General features: G+C 49.5%; 1 protein-coding gene across 1 annotated transcript in view; it reads right to left on the reverse strand.

Annotated features, from left to right (window-relative positions):
• The window catches only part of SF3A2 (splicing factor 3a subunit 2), a 58,283-nt gene that overhangs the window by 42,136 nt on the left and 79 nt on the right, over nt 1-16,068 (reverse strand). The window lies entirely within an intron of this gene.

Here is a 16,068-nt window from a genome sequence, read left to right on the forward strand (position 1 = left end):
GCTCCACGCAGCAAATGAGGTGAGTAGCGCGATCAGCTGAGCTGTCACTGAGGTTACCCGCGGCCACCGCTGCATCCACCGCTGGATCCAGGTAACCTCAGTGACAGCTCAGCCGATCACACGGCTCTCTTCATTAGCTGCGTGCAGGTGACAGGAGCGGCTGTGTCTTCTGCTGCTCCTGTCACCTGCATGCAGCAGAGCTGGATGCGACGCTGGAGGACCGTGGATTACGCCGGACAAGGAGGGCTTTGTTGTGGGTAATAAATTGGTAATGAGGGAATGTGTTTGTGTTTTTAATTTCTAATAAAGGATTTTTTCGGGTGTGTGTGTGTTTATTTACTGTCACTTACAGATTAATCATGGAAGGAATCTCGGGGAGACGCCTGACATGATTAATCTAGGACTTATTGGCAGCTATGGGCTGCCAATAACTCCTTATTACCCCGATTTGCCAACGCACCAGGGCAAATCGGGAAGAGCCGGGTACAGTCCCAGAACTGTCGCATCTAATGTATGCGGCAATTCTGGGCGGCTGCTGACTGATATTGTTAGGCTGGGGGGCTCCCCATAACGTGGGGCTCCCCATCCTGAGAATACCAGCCTGCAGCCGTATGGCTTTATCTGGCTGGTATTAAAATAGGGGGAACCGCACGCCGGATTTTTTAATTATTTATTTATTTATTTTACTGCACAGTATAGACACGCCCACCGGCTGCTGTGATTGGGTGCAGTGACAGCTGTCACTCAGCGTGTGGGCGTGTCTCACTGCAACCAATCACATTTGCCGGTGGGCGGGGAAAGCAGGGAATACGAGATTGTTTAATGAGCGGCCGGATTTTTCAAAAAATGAAAAGCCGCCGGAGCAGTGTGAACGCCGTGCAGCGCCGGTGATCGGTGAGTATGAGAGAGGGGGGGAAATCACCAGCAAATGAGGTGAGTAACGCGATCAGCTGAGCTGTCACTGAGGTTACCCGGTGGCCGCCACTGGATCCAGCGGTGGATGCAGCGGTGGCCGCGATTAACCTCAGTGACAGCTCAGCTGATCGCGCTACTCACCTCATTGTGGAGCTGACCGGAGCGGCGGTGAGTAGCGCGATCAGCGGAGCTGTCACTGAGGTTACCCGCGGCCACCGCTGGATCCACCGCTGGATCCAGGTAACCTCAGTGACAGCTCAGCCGATCACACGGCTGTCTTCATTAGCTGCGTGGAGGTGACAGGAGCGGCTGTGTCTTCTGCTGCTCCTGTCACCTGCATGCAGCAGAGCTGAATGCGACGCTGGAGGACCGTGGATTACGCCGGACATGGAGGGCTTTGTTGTGGGTAATAAATTGGTAATGAGGGAATGTGTTTGTGTTTTTTATTTCTAATAAAGGATTTTTCGGGTGTGTGTTTTTTAACTGTAATTTGCAGATTAATCATGGAAGGTGTCTCGGGGAGACGCCTGACATGATTAATCTAGGACTTATTGGCAGCTATGGGCTGCCAATAACTCCTTATTACCCCGATTTGCCAACGCACCAGGGCAAATCGGGAAGAGCCGGGTACAGTCCCAGATCTGTCGCATCTAATGTATGCGGCAATTCTGGGCGTCTGCTGGCTGATATTGTTATCAGCTCCCCATCCTGAGAATACCAGCCTGCAGCCGTATGGCTTTATCTGGCTGGTATTAAAATAGGGGGGGACCGTACACCGGATTTTTTAATTATTTATTTATTTACACGGCACACAGACAGAGCCGTGCGGCATTAAATGAAGTCGGGTGAAGTTCACCTGCTTTTTTGACACGTCCCCAACGACCAGCTAGTCGCTCTGCAGGTCCGGATCGCTGTTAGGTCGTTGGCCAGGTCTGCCTGTTTGACAGCTCACCAGAGACTTTGTAGCGATCCCGGCTAGGTTGAGATCGCAGGTTGGATCGCTAGAAAGTCTCAGTGTGTAAACCCAGCTTTACTTTCAGTGCAGCAAACTCACTCCAGAAGTTCATTGAGGATCTGTGAATGATCCAAGGTTGTCCTAAATGACTGATGATGATAAATATAATCCACCTGTGTGTCAAGTCTCTGTGTAAATGCACCTGCTCTGTGATAGTCTTAAGGTACCGTCACACATAACGAGATCGCTAGCGAGATCGCAGCTGAGTCACGGTTTCTGTGATGCAGTAGCGATCCCGTTAGAGATCTTGTTATGTGTGACATCTACCAGCGATCAGGCCCCTGCTGTGAGATCTCTAGTCGTTGCAGAATGGTCCAGGCCATTTTCTTCAAAGGCGATGTCCTGCTGGGCAGGACACATCGCTGTGTTTGACGCTGTGTGACAGGGTCACAGTGACTGCTGAGATCGTTATACAGGTCGCTACTGCGATCTGTATTGTTCCTGCATCGCTGGTAAGGTCTGACTGTGTGACATCTCACCAGCGACCTCCCAGCGACTTACCTGCGATCCCTATCAGGTCGCATCGTTTTTGGGATCGCTGGTAAGTTGTTGTGTGTGACTGGGCCTTTAGTGTTCTGTGTAAAGTGCAGAGAGCATCATGAAGACCAAGGAACACAACAGGCAGATCCGTGATACTGTTGTGGAGAAGTTTAAAGGCGGATTTGGTTACAAAAAGATTTCCAAAACTTTAGGGTATGTGCGCACGTTGCTTTTTACCTGCTTTTTTGCTGCTTTTTCTTCTGCGCTGTTTAATGCCAAAATGGATGTGTTCTTCTATTCAAGCAAAGTCTATGGGAATTTGGGTTTCTTGTTCACACTATGTTGTTCAAAATGCTGCCTTTTTGTGGCAGAACTTTGGTCAAAAACTCAGCTTTTCAAAGAAGCAACATGTCAATTGTTTTTGCCATTTGGGTTTTGCACTGGAAAGCTGAGTCTTTGACCAAAGTTCTGCCACAAAAAGGCAGCATTTTGAACAACATAGTGTGAACAAGAAACCCAAATTCCCATAGACTTTGCTTGAATAGAAGAACATATCCATTTTGGCATTAAACAGCGCAGAAGAAAAAGCAGGTAAAAAGCAACGTGCGCACATACCCTTAAACATCCCAAGGAGCACTGTGCAAGAGATCATATTGAAATGGAAGGAGTATCATACCACTGCAAATCTACAAAGACTCGGCTGTCCATCCAAACTTTCATCTCAAACAAGGAGAAGACTGATTAGAGATGCAGCCAAGAGACCCATGATCACTCTGGATGAACTGCAGAGATCTACAGCTGAGGTGGGAGAGTCTGTCCATAGGACAACAATCAGTCGTACACTGCACAAATCTTGCTTTTATGGGAGAGTGGCAAGAAGAAAGCCATTTCTCAAAGATATCTATAAAAAGTGTTGGATAAAGTTTGCCACAAGCCACATAGGAAACACACCAGACATGTGGAAGGAGGTGCTCTGGTCAGATAAAACCAAAATCGAACTATTTGGGCACAATGCCAAACGATATGTTTGGTGTAAAAGCAACACAGCTCATCACCCTGAACACACCATCCCCACTGTCAAACATGGTAGTGGCAGCCTCATGGTTTGGACCTGCTTTTCTTCAGCAGGGACAGGGAAGATGGTTAACATTGATGGGAAGATGGATGGAGCCAAATACAGGACCATTCTTGAAGAAAACCTGTTGGAGTCTGCAAAAGACCTGAGACTGGAACAGAGATTTGTCTTCCAACAAGACAATGATCCCAAACATAAAGCAGAATCTACAATGGAATGGTTCACAAATAAACGTATCCAGGTGTTAGAATGGCCAAGTCACAGTCCAGACCTGAATCCAATCGAGAATCTGTGAAAAGAGCTGAAAACTGCTGTTCACAAACGCCTCCATCCAACCTGACTCAGTTCCAGCTATTTGCAAAGGAAGAATGGGCAAGAATTTCAGTCTCTCGATGTGCAAAACTGATAGACATACCCCAAGCGACTTGCAGCTGTAATCGCAGCAAAAGGTGGCGCTACAAAGTATTAACTTAAAGGGGACAAATAATATTGCACGCCCCAATTGTCAGGATTTTTTTTGTTTTTTTTTTTAAAAAAAAGTTTAAAATAAGCAACAAATTTCGTTCAACTTCACAATTGTGTCCCACTTGTTGCTGATTCTTCACCATAACGTTAAAATTTTTATCTTTATGTTTGAAGCCTGAAATGTGGGAAAAGGTTGAAGAATTCAAGGTGGCCGAATACTTTCGCAAGGCACTGTATATACCTAAAAAGCCAGAGGGTGCCTATCTCTTTTGGCCTACATTGTTTAGTCAATCTATATTAGGCTATATGCATAAGCTGCATTTTTTTGTCACTTTTTTTGAGAATTTTTGTTGTCAGAAAGTTCTTTGTCTTCCCAGCAAAGTCTAAGAGAATTCAGATTTGCTGTGCGCACGTTGCAGGGGTTTTTTTGTCTGCAGTTTATATGTCACAAACTTCTAACAAAAAAAATGCAGCTTGTTCATTCTTCTTGCGTTCTGACCCTGCTTTTCTCACTAGTGATGGGAGGATTCGCAGATCAATCCACTGCCAACTCGGGGTCGGTGGGGGATTGATCCCCAGTATCAGGCCAGATTGCCAGTCTCCATATAATCTATGAGGATCATAATCCAGCATAATGGGGTAGGAGCAAGAGCTTCATACTCACCGATCATTGGCGCAGCTGTCACACTGCTCCCACGGACGATCGTTATTCTTTGGGGCCACTCATTAGGTTCATACATATTCAATGCTTCCCCCGCCTACCGGCGTCTATGACTGGCTGTTGTCAGACACACTGAGTGACATATCTGATGATTCTAATCATAGACCCGGTCTGCAAGTCTATAGCGTACAGTAAAAATAAATAAAATTGCGTATAGTGCCCCCCCCCTCCCCATATTATGATACCCAGCACAGATAAAGCCTACGGCTACAGGCTGCAGCCTCCAACCCTGCGGTTATTTTGGCTGTGTAGCAAAATAAGAGGAACTGAATGCGTTTGTTTTTTTATTTAAATAAATCATTTTAACCCTAGAATGCATACCTGGGGCCCCTCAGACCTGCTAAGTTACTTGTTTTCTATGATAGATTTCTATGGTTGCGTGTTCCAGGGTTAAAAACCCGGCATGCGGTCCCCAAATTTTGATATCCAGCCAAGATAAAGCCAGATAGCTGGTGGTCGGTATTCTCAGGCTGGGAAGACCCATGGTTATTGGGAGACCCCCAGCCTAAAAATATCCGCCTGCAGCTGCCCAGGATTGTCGCATCCATTAGATGCAACAACCCCAGCACATTACCTGCTCTTCCTGATTACCCTGGTGCAGTGGCAATTATAGTACTTAGGTGATTAATCTCAGCTCACACTTAACCCTAGATTAGTAATTGGAGGTGTCTATGAGACCCCCCATCACTAATCTGTAAGCGAAAAGAAATAAACACAAACACCCCAAAAATCCTTTATTTCAAATTTAACACAAAGAAAGACCCTCTTTCACCCCTATATTGACCCCCAAAACTTCCCTGCAGTTCCGACATAATTCACACAAGGTCTCATGACGATTTACTTTAAGCTAGAGTGTGGGGGGGGAGAGAAGGGCGTAATAGGGCAAGCCGTCATGGAATGGGGGCACCACTTGAACCCTAGAGTGCATTAAATCTCCGTTGGTTGGAATGGGATAATAGGTAAAGATCAGGGCCATATCGAGGCAATTTTCCCCATTTTTCTCCCCTTTTGATCATTGTCACATATGTTTTCTTTGGTGCATTTGTAATAATTTGACTCCTTTTTTAGTCCTCTCTTTTAGAAAATATTATTAAAAGGTATGTTTTAAACATGTATTTTTTCGGTGATTAGTGAATTGTGAATATACGAAGACTTATTTCTAAGTACGGTGAAGCACTACCTGTAGTCACAGAGGACAGACAAACCTTTAAGGGGCCCATACACAGAGTACTGTCGGCAGAGCCTGCCAATATCAGTGGACAATCTTGTGTGTATGTGGGCCCCAGAATTTCTCGACAGATGTCTTTTTGTTCCCTGCAGATAAGCCCCCATCAGGAGCGTGGCAGCAGGAATAATGCTGAAGGTGGCTTCTTATTCGGCAGTTTCTTATTTAGCTTTTTTTTTTTTTTACAGGTTTAACAACAAAATTCCAATAAAAAAAAAATATTGCAGTGAGGTGTCCTGATGTGATTACACGAGAAAGCATCTAAAAAAAAAAATAAAACTAGCACAAAAATGGGCATCAAAGTGGGCACCAAAGGGCATTATTGAAAGGGTTAAATAACTTTGGGCCACTAATCTCAATTGAGAAACACAGATACTGAAGCCCCACATCTAATTCGGCTCACTCCAGCCTGGCCCAAACTGGCACTGGGTATCAGAACTGGCAAAGTGGGCAAATGTTTTACCTCAAAGAAATCATTATTTTTCCGGATCGGAAAAAAATCGGATCGCACTCGCACCAGTGTTAATCAATGAGGCCGTGTCCTCTTCCAAAAATTTTTTAACGGTACGACTCATGCTCTCGGTGAAATCGCAGCATGCTGCGATTTGCACCAAGTATCAGCTCTCGCACCCCCATGCAAGCCTATGGGAGCGAGAAAAAAAATCAGAATATGGGTGGCATGCGCATGTCATACAGATGGCATACACATGTCACTCGGATCCTGACACTTGCATACCGCGTCAGACTGGCTACCGGAGGAATCTCCAGTAATACCAGTCCTGGCCGCGGTTACATGCACTGAACTCTGGAGCTGTCACCTGAGTCCGGAGTGCAGCCTGAACAGCGAGTGCTGAGTGATTGATTCCCCGGCGATTGCTGTTCAGTTCAGCACAGCTGCAAACAGGCCGGGCTGATCTCTGGAGCTCAGGTGACAGCTCCGGGGTTCAGTGCAGGTAACCGCGGCCAGGCCTGGTATTACTGGAGATTCCTCCGGTAGCCAGTCTGACGCGGTATGCATAAACACTCACATAGCACTCGCATGACGCTCGCATGTCATACGGATGCTATGTGAGGAAAACAACACACACCGTACGCAGACCACACGCAGGACATACACAGGACACTCCACTCACATTTGTAGCCGAGTGTCGCTGTGAAGTTGTAAACGCAAGTGGAGCAGAGCCCTTACTGCGTTTTTGGTGCATTTTTGAGGTCACACAGATACACCCACATGCATGCATTTCCTTCCCCCAGAAAAGTCTGAGATTACTATTTTGATGTCTACACAGTGCATGTTTTTTTTTTGGCTGCGTTTTTGAAGACGCAGCCAAGATGCAGCATGTCATTTCTTTTTGCGTCTTGTCCCTGCGTTTGGGAGGACTGGCTGATTAATCCCCCACTGACTCAGGGTCAGTGGGGGATTGATCCCCGATATTAGATGTTGGTTCCCATAAAGTCAATGGGGACCAGAATCTTTGAACCATAAAGATTCTGGGTGCACAGCTAATGTTGCAAGTAATCAACAACAGGGATGCTGCGTCCTGCATGAATAAACAGACAACAACTGGGGAGAAGAAAGCTCATGCATAATGGACGCGCAAACCGCAAAGTGAGACCATGATACTGGAATTGTAAGTAGAAAAATATGAAATTTATTGAACAAACCCAACACACACAATGTACTAAAATCACTTAAAACCATGAAACATCAAAATCCCACATCTCTCATACTGGTAATAGGGGGTACCGCCCTGTACAACCATTCAGTGTGCAATATGTAAGCAGATTTTAATCAGAAAGTACATTATGCGCATAAGGTAATCCCTATACATACATGAAAACTCATAGAATCTGAGTGACCGGGAGCAGACCTAATAGGCAGTCCCCAATGTTAGGCTGAATAAACCACTGTGTGGAACCCCCAATGTGGTAAAAGGAGGATACCTGCATGTGACACAAGACAAAGATGGAAGGGTGTAGGGGGTAACCAATAACCACAACATATGGTATATTATTCAAAATTGAATGATATATCATTCAGATGAAGCATAAAGAAAAATATATTCTGTGTATATATATATATATATATATATATATATATATATATATATATATATATATAGTATGCAGTTCCATTGGAGATAACCACAACACATTATATGCCATAGAGAATTGGTGCCCAAAAATCCCCCATGGTGTACATGCAGATACCTAACACAGGACTGACAGGCTCACGGTCTGAGAGGGAGCTGAGCGCACGGCAGAGCCCAGCAGGTCAATGGGGACCAGAATCTGGCGCAAAGGGGTAGGAGCAAGCACTTCATAATTACAGAATCACCGGCGCGGCTGTCACACTGCTCCTGCAGCCGATCATTCACTTCCTGGGCCGCTCATTACCTCCGCACACCGGTGGCTCTGATTTGTTGCAGTCAGACGCGCCCCCACGCCGAGTGACAGCGTGTCTGACTGCAACCGATCACAGCCGCCGGTGGGCGGTTCTATATCGCACAGTACAATAAATAAATTAAAATAAATAATGGTGTGCGGACCCCCCCAATTTTGATATCCAGCCAAGATAAAGCCTCACAACTGAGGGCTGGTGTTCTCAGGCTATGGAGACCCACGTTATTGGGAGCCCCCCAGCCTAAAAATATCAGCCAGAAGCCGCCAGGAATTGCCGCATCCATTAGATGCGACAGTCCCGGGATTTTACCTGGCTCATCCTTATTGCCCTGATGCGGTGGCAATTGGGGTAATAAGGAGTTAATGGCCTATAGCTGCCACAGTCCTAAATTAGTAATGGCAGGTATCTACCCGAGACACTCAAGGTCCCACGACGCTTCCAGCACTGCTACATATCTGAAGCTGACAGCGAGCGTGATAGAACAAGACTGCCCACTGTGAAGTTCAGGCCGCAACTGAAGTGAGCTGCGGGCTCAGCGGTGACGTCACTCAGGTTAGCTGCATCCACTGCATGGCCACGGCATTCACCTGTGACAGCAAATCCCCTGAGTGACGTCCCGCTGATTTCGTGGCTCACTTCAGTCACTCGAGTGATTTGCTGTCACAGGTGGAGGACTCCAGCTGCGGGTAACCTGAGTGACGTCACTGCTTATCACGAGGCTCACTTTAGTTGCTGCATGGAGCTCACAGCGGGCAGTCTTGTTCTATGGCGTTGGCTGTGAGCTTCAGATATGTAGCAGTGCTGGAAGCGTCGTGAGACCTCTTGTGGATTACGTCGGACATGGAGGGGTGTTTGGGGGGTAAATAAAAGAGTGAAAGAGGTGCTTTTGTCTTTTATTTCAAACAAAGGATTTTTGTGTGTTTGTGTTTATTTACGTTGACTTACAGATTAGTAATGGGGGGTGTCTCATTGACGCCTGCCATCACTAAGCTAAGGCTTAGTAGCAGCTGTGGGCTATTATTAACTTATTATCCTGACTGCCACCGCACCAGGGCAATGAGAAGAGCCAGGCCCAGTGCCAGAATTGGCGCATCTTATGGGTGTGCCAATTCTGGGGCAGCTGCGGGCTGCTATGGTTAGGCTGGAAAGGCCCAAATAATGATGGCCCTTCCTGCCCTAAAAATATCAGCCCCCAGTTGTCTGCTGTACCTTGGCTGGTTTAAAGAAAAAATGGGGGGGGGGGGGGACACACCACAACTTTTTTTAATTAAAAAAAGTGTGGGATCCCCTTTATTTTTCATAACCAGCCAAGGTACAGCAGATAGCTGATGGTTGCAGCCTGCAGCTGTTCCTCTGCTGGATATGAAAAATAGGGGGCAACCCACATTTTTTTAATAAAAAAAACAACAGCTAGCTATCTAACCTAGTTATCCCTGTATAGAGCGACTGTTATTTCTTTCTATTCTACATGTTCTATTATCTATTAAAATATTCTTTATCAATTATCCTATCATATTTTGTTTCTCCTTTAAAAAACCGCATTAACAAAATTGTGGCAAAATGTCATGCATTTTTTTGGGCCACAAGCTGCATTTTCTGAGACCACAGGAAAAAGATGCCGTGTGTGAACATAGCCTAAGAAACAACTTCACATTGGGGCAGTGGTGCGCTCCCAGGACACACAGACGCGCTGTGTATGGCTGAAGCATTGCTTTATCCCCATGGTCACACAACGCCTATGCCATAGAAGCTTGTGGGCAGCATCCCCCTATACACAGGGCCTGGAGTGTGACACACAGCATGCTCCATAGAGAATATGGGCAGTATCCCCCTATACACAGGGCCTGGAGTGTGACACACAGGCTGCTCCATAGAGAATATGGGCAGTATCCCCCTATACACATGGCCTGGAGTGTGACACAGGCTGCTCCATAGAGAATATGGGCAGTATCCCCCTATACACATGGCCTGGAGTGTGACACAGGCTGCTCCATAGAGAATATGGGCAGTATCCCCCTATACACAGGGCCTGGAGTGTGACACAGGCTGCTCCATAGAGAATATGGGCAGCACCCCCCTATACACAGGGGCTGGAGTGTGACACACAGCCTGCTCCATAGAGAATATGGGCAGCACCCCCCTATACACAGGGCCTGGAGTGTGACACACAGCCTGCTCCATAGAGAATATGGGCAGCACCCCCCTATACACAGGGCCTGGAGTGTGACACACAGCCTGCTCCATAGAGAATATGGGCAGCACCCCCCTATACACAGGGCCTGGAGTGTGACACACAGCCTGCTCCATAGAGAGTATGGGCAGTATCCCCCTATACACAGGGCCTGGAGTGTGACACACAGCCTGCTCCATAGAGAATATGGGCAGCACCCCCCTATACACAGGGCCTGGAGTGTGACACACAGCCTGCTCCATAGAGAGTATGGGCAGTATCCCCCTATACACATGGCCTGGAGTGTGACACACAGCCTGCTCCATAGAGAATATAGGCAGCATCCCCCCTATACACAGGGCCTGGAGTGTGACACACAGCCTGCTCCATAGAGAGTATGGGCAGTATCCCCCTATACACATGGCCTGGAGTGTGACACACAGCCTGCTCCATAGAGAATATAGGCAGTATCCCCCTATACACAGGGCCTGGAGTGTGACACACAGCCTGCTCCATAGAGAATATGGGCAGTATCCCCCCTATACACATGGCCTGGAGTGTGACACACAGCCTGCTCCATAGAGAATATAGGCAGCATCCCCCCTATACACAGGGCCTGGAGTGTGACACACAGCCTGCTCCATAGAGAATATGGGCAGTATCCCCCCTATACACAGGGCCTGGAGTGTGACACACAGCCTGCTCCATAGAGAATATGGGCAGTATCCCCCTATACACAGGGCCTGGAGTGTGACACACAGGCTGCTCCATAGAGAATATGGGCAGTATCCCCCTATACACAGGGCCTGGAGTGTGACACACAGCCTGCTCCATAGAGAATATGGGCAGCATCCCCCCTATACACAGGGCCTGGAGTGTGACACACAGGCTGCTCCATAGAGAATATGGGCAGTATCCCCCTATACACAGGGCCTGGAGTGTGACACACAGCCTGCTCCATAGAGAATATGGGCAGTATCCCCCTATACACAGGGCCTGGAGTGTGACACACAGCCTGCTCCATAGAGAATATGGGCAGTATCCCCCCTATACACAGGGCCTGGAGTGTGACACACAGCCTGCTCCAGAGAATATGGGCAGTATCCCCCTATACACAGGGCCTGGAGTGTGACACAGCCTGCTCCATAGAGAATATGGGCAGTATCCCCCTATACACAGGGCCTGGAGTGTGACACACAGGCTGCTCCATAGAGAATATGGGCAGTATCCCCCTATACACAGGGCCTGGAGTGTGACACAGGCTGCTCCATAGAGAATATGGGCAGTATCCCCCTATACACAGGGCCTGGAGTGTGACACACAGCCTGCTCCATAGAGAATATGGGCAGTATCCCCCTATACACAGGGCCTGGAGTGTGACACACAGCCTGCTCCATAGAGAATATGGGCAGTATCCCCCCTATACACAGGGCCTGGAGTGTGACACACAGCCTGCTCCATAGAGAATATGGGCAGTATCCCCCTATACACAGGGCCTGGAGTGTGACACAGCCTGCTCCATAGAGAATATGGGCAGTATCCCCCTATACACAGGGCCTGGAGTGTGACACACAGGCTGCTCCATAGAGAATATGGGCAGTATCCCCCTATACACAGGGCCTGGAGTGTGACACAGGCTGCTCCATAGAGAATATGGGCAGTATCCCCCTATACACAGGGCCTGGAGTGTGACACACAGGCTGCTCCATAGAGAATATGGGCAGTATCCCCCTATACACAGGGCCTGGAGTGTGACACACAGGCTGCTCCATAGAGAATATGGGCAGTATCCCCCTATACACAGGGCCTGGAGTGTGACACAGCCTGCTCCATAGAGAATATGGGCAGCACCCCCCTATACACAGGGCCTGGAGTGTGACACAGGCTGCTCCATAGAGAATATGGGCAGCATCCCCCTATACACAGGGCCTGGAGTGTGACACACAGGCTGCTCCATAGAGAATATGGGCAGTATCCCCCTATACACAGGGCCTGGAGTGTGACACAGGCTGCTCCATAGAGAATATGGGCAGCATCCCCCTATACACATGGCCTGGAGTGTGACACAGCCTGCTCCATAGAGAATATGGGTAGCACCCCCCTATACACAGGGCCTGGAGTGTGACACACAGCCTGCTCCATAGAGAATATGGGCAGCACCCCCCTATACACAGGGCCTGGAGTGTGACACAGCCTGCTCCATAGAGAATATGGGCAGCACCCCCCTATACACAGGGCCTGGAGTGTGACACAGGCTGCTCCATAGAGAATATGGGCAGCATCCCCCTATACACAGGGCCTGGAGTGTGACACACAGGCTGCTCCATAGAGAATATGGGCAGTATCCCCCTATACACAGGGCCTGGAGTGTGACACAGGCTGCTCCATAGAGAATATGGGCAGCATCCCCCTATACACATGGCCTGGAGTGTGACACACAGCCTGCTCCATAGAGAATATGGGTAGCACCCCCCTATACACAGGGCCTGGAGTGTGACACACAGCCTGCTCCATAGAGAATATGGGCAGCACCCCCCTATACACAGGGCCTGGAGTGTGACACACAGCCTGCTCCATAGAGAATATGGGCAGTATCCCCCTATACATAGGGCCTGGAGTGTGACACACAGCCTGCTCCATAGAGAATATGGGCAGTATCCCCCCTATACACAGGGCCTGGAGTGTGACACAGGCTGCTCCATAGAGAATATGGGCAGCACCCCCCTATACACAGGGCCTGGAGTGTGACACAGCCTGCTCCATAGAGAATATGGGCAGCATCCCCCTATACATAGGGCCTGGAGTGTGACACACAGGCTGCTCCATAGAGAATATGGGCAGTATCCCCCTATACACAGGGCCTGGAGTGTGACACACAGCCTGCTCCATAGAGAATATGGGCAGTATCCCCCTATACACAGGGCCTGGAGTGTGACACACAGCCTGCTCCATAGAGAATATGGGCAGCATCCCCCCTATACACAGGGCCTGGAGTGTGACACACAGCCTGCTCCATAGAGAATATGGGCAGCATCCCCCCTATACACAGGGCCTGGAGTGTGACACACAGCCTGCTCCATAGAGAGTATGGGCAGTATCCCCCTATACACAGGGCCTGGAGTGTGACACAGGCTGCTCCATAGAGAATATGGGCAGTATCCCCCTATACACAGGGCCTGGAGTGTGACACAGGCTGCTCCATAGAGAATATGGGCAGTATCCCCCTATACACAGGGCCTGGAGTGTGACACACAGCCTGCTCCATAGAGAATATGGGCAGCATCCCCCCTATACACAGGGCCTGGAGTGTGACACACAGCCTGCTCCATAGAGAGTATGGGCAGTATCCCCCTATACACAGGGCCTGGAGTGTGACACACAGGCTGCTCCATAGAGAGTATGGGCAGTATCCCCCTATACACAGGGCCTGGAGTGTGACACAGGCTGCTCCATAGAGAATATGGGCAGTATCCCCCCCTATACACAGGGCCTGGAGTGTGACACAGGCTGCTCCATAGAGAATATGGGCAGCACCCCCCTATACACAGGGCCTGGAGTGTGACACACAGCCTGCTCCATAGAGAATATGGGCAGTATCCCCCCTATACACAGGGCCTGGAGTGTGACACACAGGCTGCTCCATAGAGAATATGGGCAGTATCCCCCTATACACAGGGCCTGGAGTGTGACACACAGGCTGCTCCATAGAGAATATGGGCAGCACCCCCCTATACACAGGGCCTGGAGTGTGACACACAGGCTGCTCCATAGAGAATATGGGCAGCACCCCCCTATACACAGGGCCTGGAGTGTGACACACAGGCTGCTCCATAGAGAATATGGGCAGTATCCCCCCTATACACAGGGCCTGGAGTGTGACACAGGCTGCTCCATAGAGAATATGGGCAGCATCCCCCTATACACAGGGCCTGGAGTGTGACACACAGCCTGCTCCATAGAGAATATGGGCAGCATCCCCCTATACACAGGGCCTGGAGTGTGACACACAGCCTGCTCCATAGAGAATATGGGCAGCACCCCCCTATACACAGGGCCTGGAGTGTGACACAGGCTGCTCCATAGAGAATATGGGCAGCATCCCCCTATACACAGGGCCTGGAGTGTGACACACAGCCTGCTCCATAGAGAATATGGGCAGTATCCCCCTATACACAGGGCCTGGAGTGTGACACAGGCTGCTCCATAGAGAATATGGGCAGTATCCCCCCTATACACAGGGCCTGGAGTGTGACACAGGCTGCTCCATAGAGAATATGGGCAGTATCCCCCTATACACAGGGCCTGGAGTGTGACACACAGCCTGCTCCATAGAGAATATGGGCAGTATCCCCCTATACACAGGGCCTGGAGTGTGACACACAGCCTGCTCCATAGAGAATATGGGCAGTATCCCCCCTATACACAGGGCCTGGAGTGTGACACACAGCCTGCTCCATAGAGAATATGGGCAGTATCCCCCTATACACAGGGCCTGGAGTGTGACACACAGGCTGCTCCATAGAGAGTATGGGCAGTATCCCCCTATACACAGGGCCTGGAGTGTGACACAGGCTGCTCCATAGAGAATATGGGCAGTATCCCCCCCTATACACAGGGCCTGGAGTGTGACACAGGCTGCTCCATAGAGAATATGGGCAGCACCCCCCTATACACAGGGCCTGGAGTGTGACACACAGCCTGCTCCATAGAGAATATGGGCAGTATCCCCCCTATACACAGGGCCTGGAGTGTGACACACAGGCTGCTCCATAGAGAATATGGGCAGTATCCCCCTATACACAGGGCCTGGAGTGTGACACACAGGCTGCTCCATAGAGAATATGGGCAGCACCCCCCTATACACAGGGCCTGGAGTGTGACACACAGGCTGCTCCATAGAGAATATGGGCAGCACCCCCCTATACACAGGGCCTGGAGTGTGACACACAGGCTGCTCCATAGAGAATATGGGCAGTATCCCCCCTATACACAGGGCCTGGAGTGTGACACAGGCTGCTCCATAGAGAATATGGGCAGCATCCCCCTATACACAGGGCCTGGAGTGTGACACACAGCCTGCTCCATAGAGAATATGGGCAGCACCCCCCTATACACAGGGCCTGGAGTGTGACACAGGCTGCTCCATAGAGAATATGGGCAGCATCCCCCTATACACAGGGCCTGGAGTGTGACACACAGCCTGCTCCATAGAGAATATGGGCAGTATCCCCCTATACACAGGGCCTGGAGTGTGACACAGGCTGCTCCATAGAGAATATGGGCAGCATCCCCCTATACATAGGGCCTGGAGTGTGACACACAGCCTGCTCCATAGAGAATATGGGCAGTATCCCCCTATACACAGGGCCTGGAGTGTGACACACAGCCTGCTCCATAGAGAATAGTGAGCAGCACCCCCCTATACACAGGGCCTGGAGTGTGACACAGCCTGCTCCATAGAGAATATGGGCAGTATCCCCCTATACACAGGGCCTGGAGTGTGACACACAGCCTGCTCCATAGAGAATAGTGAGCAGCAGGCCACGACAATACACGCCGGGCGCGGCACCGAGCGCAGTCACACGGCTGCCCAGCACT

This window comes from Anomaloglossus baeobatrachus, chromosome 1, assembly GCF_048569485.1.
Source record: "Anomaloglossus baeobatrachus isolate aAnoBae1 chromosome 1, aAnoBae1.hap1, whole genome shotgun sequence".
Lineage (NCBI taxonomy): Eukaryota > Metazoa > Chordata > Amphibia > Anura > Aromobatidae > Anomaloglossus > Anomaloglossus baeobatrachus.